This window comes from Bufo gargarizans, chromosome 4 (genome assembly GCF_014858855.1).
Source record: "Bufo gargarizans isolate SCDJY-AF-19 chromosome 4, ASM1485885v1, whole genome shotgun sequence".
NCBI lineage: Eukaryota > Metazoa > Chordata > Amphibia > Anura > Bufonidae > Bufo > Bufo gargarizans.
In genome coordinates this window covers 430159199-430165198 of record NC_058083.1, presented here as the reverse complement: position 1 = coordinate 430165198, position 6000 = coordinate 430159199, and the positions used below count along the sequence as shown (strand labels likewise).

Genomic DNA, 6000 nt, shown 5'->3' with positions numbered 1-6000 from the left:
TACATCTACTGCCTTGGACCCGTGCAACATCAAGGGCACCCCGTCATCAGACAGCAGCCTGCGGGAAGAAAGGGTGTGGCCTCCTGTCACTGACCTAGGGAGTATCTGTATGAGGACTGCCACTATCAATAATTATTGCAGCCAGAGCCACTACCAATCCCATTCTCCGCTTCTCTCCTCCTAGGCTTGTGGCAACATGGCATAAATACATAGGTCATTAAATTCAAAGTACATATTTTACTTAAGTTTCACACGGCATAGATTAGCAAATGACACATTATACACAGCAAATAAAAGTATTTCACATACTCACAAGGACGGAAATTCTATAATGAGCACATTGCTGGCATTTTCCACAGTAAATAGGCACATGACAGTTCAACATGGCTGCCCAGCAACTGAGGAGAACTGTACATATATCTGTAAGAGGGGGTGCGGGCGTTTTCACCCCTATTACAAGCTCTTGCCCCAACGGAACGATGTAAACATGGGGACATTTTTAAAACCCAAAGACTATAGATTGGAAAGGGTTGACTATCCGGTGTGATGCCGTATGGAGAACATTAAGGCCCCCTGCATACGAACGTATGCACCTCGTTGCCGTATTGCGGACCGCATTTGCGGATCCGCAATACACGGGTGCCGTTCCGTGGGCATTCCGCATCACGGATGCGGACCCATTGACTTGAATGGGTCTGCAAATCCGGAGATGCGGAATGGTGCGGAACGGAAGCATGGAACTGAACCCTACGGAGTGCTTCCGTGGGGTTTTGCCCCGTACTTCTGTTCCGCAAAAAGAAAGAACATGTCCTATCTTTTTGCGGAACGACCGGATCGCGTACCCATTCAAGTGAATGGGTCCGCGATCCAATGCGGCTGACCTACGGCCGGCGATCGTGCATTGCGGGCCGCAGCACGGCCACGGGTCACACACGTTCGTGTGCAGGGGGCCTAAGGGTCATTTATTAATGGTCCGTGGTAGCGAAATCCATAAGAGAATTTTTAGATAACCCGAATCTTGTACGCCAAACTTGAAAACAGAAGTTCGCTCAACGCTACAACGGACTTTTGACTCTTTTAATGGTAAAAAAAAAGTCTCAAGTCCCTTTTTTGACTGGCCATGTGACAATATTTAGGCCTCTTTCACACTTGCGTTGTCCGGATCAGTCGTGTACTTCACTTGCCGGAATTACACGCCGGATCCGGAAAAAGGCAAGTGTACTGAAAGCATTTGAAGACGGATCCGTCTTCAAAATGCGTTCAGTGTTACTATGGCACCCAGGACGCTATTAAAGTCCTGGTTGCCATAGTAGTAGTGGGGAGCGGTATACTTACCGCCCGTGCGGCTCCCGGGGCACTCCAGAATGACGTCAGAGCGCCCCATGCGCATGGATGACGTGCCATGTGATCACTTCATCCATGCGCCTGGGGCGCCCTGACGTCACTCTGGAGCGCCCCGGGAGCCGCACAGACTGTAAGTATGCTGCTCCCTCGCTCCCCACTACACTTTACCATGGCTGCCAGGACTTTAGCGTCCCGGCAGCCATGGTAACCATTCAGAAAAAGCTAAACGTCGGATCCGGTAATGCGCCGAAACGACGTTTAGCTTAAGGCCGGATCCGGATCAATGCCTTTCAATGGGCAATAATTCCGGATCCGGCCTTCCGGCAAGTCTTCAGGATTTTTGGCCGGAGCAAAAAGCGCAGCATGCTGCGGTATTTTCTCCGGCCAAAAAAACGTTCCGTTCCGGAACTGAAGACATCCTGATGCATCCTGAACGGATTTCACTCCATTCAGAATGCATTAGGATAAAACTGATCAGGATTCTTCCGGCATAGAGCCCCGATGACGGAACTCTATGCCGGAAGAAAAGAACGCAAGTGTGAAAGAGCCCTTAGTCGCACATACAGTTTTACGCCGCTCGACAGTTGGACGGGACAGAGGCGAAGCGTGTCCTGGCCCCAGCAAACCTACCAAGCATTACCCTTGGAAACAGGCATAAATATTGGCAAGAAATCACTAGTTTTTTTAATCTGGCTTATGGACATTCACCTTGTCATAAATTTGCCAAATCTTGCGGCAATGCAGCGGAGAATCGAAGGGCGGCGTAAAAATCCGGTCTTAGCAAATGACTCCCATTATGATAAGATCAAAAGACTTCCTTTGCCCCGTACAGTTGTGTGGTATGTGCTGAAGAGGTTAAAAATGTTCCACTATTTAGGAAAGATGCCTACGCAGCACAAATGTCTTGTGCATCTTTAGATCTGTTTTTCTTGACACCATTTCTCTCCTGCGTGCACAGCCAGAGCTGAGTCACTTCCCAGCTGCCTCTCTTCCTCCTCCACGGTCGGCTGGGAGGTGACTACTTGTGTTTTCTCTCAGTGGCTGAGGCGTGGCTTGCAGCTGGGACTCCACACTAACCTGTTCCCTATCCTCATTCAGCAGCTGACTCACCTGCAGATACCTGAAGTCCTGAAACATACTCAGGCTACATTAGGAGGAGGTGACGTGGTCTTGTTTCAGCCGTAAGTAAGATTTTCAATTTAAGTAAATAAAACCGTAACTGTGGTATTTTGTTTCTTAGGCCCAGACTACTGCGATATTAGAAGTGGTAGCTATCATAATGATACAGCATGCAGACGTGTGATTAATTGTTCCTCCCTACAGGCTAAGGTTACTGTCACACTAGCGTTTTTGTTTACCGGTATTGAGATCCGTCACAAGGGCTCAATACCAGAAAAAAACGCTACAGTTTTGTCCCCGTTCATTGTCAATGGGGACAAAACTGAACTGAACAGAATGCTCCATAATGCATTCCGTTCCGCTTAGTTGTGTTCCCAGACCAGAGTGAAAAACCGCAACATGTTGTATTTTGCTTTCCGTCCTGTGATGCGGAGCGAGACGGATCCGTCGTGACCCCTCAATGCAAGTCTTATTTCTCTGACACAATAGAAAACGGATCCGTCCTCCATTGACTTTCAATAGAGTTCATGACGGATCCATCTTGGCAATGTTAAAGATAATACAAACGGATCCGTTCATAATCAGTAACGGAAGCGTTTTTGCTGAACCCTGCCGGATCCAGTAAAAACGCTAATGTGAAAGCAGCCTAAGGCTACATTCACACGAACGTATTTTGTTTATGTGTCCATTCCGTATTTTTTGCGGATAGGATGCGGCCCATTCGTTTCAATGGGTCTCCAAAAAGTGCTGTCTGCATCTGTATGTCCGTTCCGTAGCCCCGCAAAAAAAATAGAATGTCCTATTCTCGTCCGTTTTGCGGACAAGGATAGGCATTGTTACAATGGATCCGCAAAAAAAGCGGATGCCATACGGAACGTCAACCGAAGGGCTCATGCACACAATAGTATGTATTTTGCAGCGCACAAAAAAATGGATCTGCAAAACAATACTGATGATATCCTTGTGCATTCCGTATTTTGCGGAACGGAACAGCTGGTCCCTAATAGAACAGTACTATTCTTTTCTGTAATGTGGACAATAATAGGACATGTTCTATTTTTGTGCGGAACGGAAATACGGAATGCACACAGAGTAAGGGCTCGCTCACAAGACCGTTGGTGTTCCGTTCCTGTATTGCGGACCCACGATACAGGGGCACCGCTCCGTTGTCATTCAGCATCACGGATGCGGACCCATTCATTTCAATGGGTGGGCAAATCCGGAGATGCGGAACAGAACGCTACGGAAGCACTACAGAGTGCTTTCTGAGGTTCCGTTCCGTGCCTTCGCACCGCAAAAAGATAGAACATGCTCTATCTTTTTGCGGAACGGACGGATCGCGGACCCATTCAAGTGAATGGGTCTGCAATCACCATGTGCCTGCCCCACGGAAGGTGCCCATGCATTGCAGACCACAATTTGCGGTTCACAGCACGGGACACCAACAGTCATGTGAACGAGCCCTAAAACGAGACAAAAATAGGACATGCTCTATTTTTTTTTGCGGGGCGGCAGAACGGAAGTACGGATGCTAACCCATTTTGCGGACATGTGAATGGACCCTAATATTACAGTTGTTAATGCTCTATAAAGACTCATTCACACGTCAGTGTTCCACAGACGTGTGCTGTACATGTTCTCCACGGACAGCCCATGTACCCATTCATTGTAAAGTATGTTTTTAACGTGGTCCGTGTTTTTAGCACGGATGCATGCTCTATTTTGTCCATGTTTGCAGATCCATCATGCCCATTATAGTCTATGGGTCTATGAAAACCACGGATGCAACACTGATGCCATGCATTTTTCATCCATGTTTCACGGATCATTAGGAAGAGATGCTTTAAAAATTATTTTTCAGCTGTAAAACACGGATGTCACACAGACAGCAAAAAAATGAAACACGGAACACACACAGATCCTTCACAGACATTTTCACGGATTTAAGCATTTACACGGATGTGTGAATGAGGCTTAGGCCTCATGCACACGACCGTTGTTCTGGTCCGCATCCGAGCCACATTTTTTGCGGCTTGGGTGCGGACCCATTCACTTCAATAGGGCCGCAAAAGATGCGGCTAGCACTCCGTGTGTTGTCCGCCTCCGTTACTCCGTTCCGTGGCCCCGCAAATAAAATATAACATGTCCTATCCTTGTCCGTTTCACAGACAAGAATAGGCATTTCTACAATGGGCTGCCTGTTCCGTTCCAAAAATTGCGGAAGGAACACGGGCGGCTTCTGTGTTTTGCGGACCGCAAAAAACTGAACGGTTGTGTGCATGAGGCCTAATGGGACGCTTTTAACCGCATGGTGAAGAAAACACAAATTCCTCTAGTTTCACAAAGCAGTTTTTGCCCATGCAGCTGTGTAGGTGAAGCTCATGATCTGAATGTGCTTCACACAGTGTGGGACTGAGGTTCCTTGGGCCCACCAGTGGAAATTCTTCTTGGGGCCCAAACCCTATATATCATTAATAATGTCTAATAGGTTTTCAGTCAAAAACATACGGGCAGATTTATGAAACTGCCTAAAAGAAAAACTGTCTTTATTGCCCATAGCAACCAATCATAGCACAGCTTTCATTTCCAATTCTGCTCTTGAAAACTGTAAGCTGTGCTGTGATTGGTTGCTATGGGAAATAAAGCAACAAAGACAGTATTTCTTTTATGCCTCATCCACACGTCAGTGTTTTGGTCAGTGATTTCCATCAGGTGCGGCTCTAAACACAGAACAGGTGCGGGAGCTTTCCATTATACCTCATGTCTGTGGAGGCTCCACTCCTGGTTTTTGGCTCACAATCACTGACGTGTGAATGAGGCATTGAGCAGTTTCATAACTCTGCTCCATAGACCCTAGAGCAGACCTCCCAAGTGTCCCTCTTTTGGAGGGACAGTCCCTATGTTTGACCCAAGTCCCTCTGTCCCCCTTTGCTCCTTAAATGTCCCTCTTTTTGATCTGAGGTACAGATTTGTATTATTACATTAAGGCTACATGCACATGACCGTATGTGTTTTGCGGTACGCAAATTGCGGATCCACCCAAAAAACGGATGACGTCCGTATGTCATCTTTTTTTTTTTTTTTTTTTTTGCGGATCCATTGTAACAAAGCCTAACCTTGTCCGCAAAACGGACAATAATTGAACATGTTCTATTTTTATTGCGGGGCTACGAAACGGATATACTGATGCGGACCCTTTGAAATGAATGGGTCCGCATCCTATCGGCAAAATGTAGCCTTACAATATTGACCCAGAAAGTGTTTGCCTGGTTCCCCTCTGTATGTTAGAGCCCGTCTTGTATATTATTTCATTATTTGATGCAATTGGGATTTTAGACATTTCGAAATTCAGATGGAACTATGGAAGTGTGTAGATATGCAGCAAAATCTTGATCTTTCGCTCAATGAACTACAAGTGTCCCTCTTTAACCGTCCAAAAGGTTGGGAGGTATGCCCTAGAGACAAAGGAATGGCTTCAATAGCAGCTCAAAAAGTTTTTTTATTGGAACTTTAGGGCCCGTTATTGCACATAAGCCT

At 46.6% G+C, this 6000-nt stretch overlaps 1 protein-coding gene across 1 annotated transcript in view; it reads left to right on the top strand.

Moving 5' to 3' along the window:
- Nucleotides 1-2370: 2370 nt before the first annotated feature.
- The window catches only part of LOC122934348 (cystatin-2-like), a 28808-nt gene continuing 25178 nt past the window's right edge, over nucleotides 2371-6000 (top strand). Inside the window, exon 1 of the mRNA XM_044289748.1 lies at nucleotides 2371-2525. The gene's annotated coding sequence lies outside the window, so the exon portion shown is untranslated. The remainder of the gene's footprint in view (nucleotides 2526-6000) is intronic.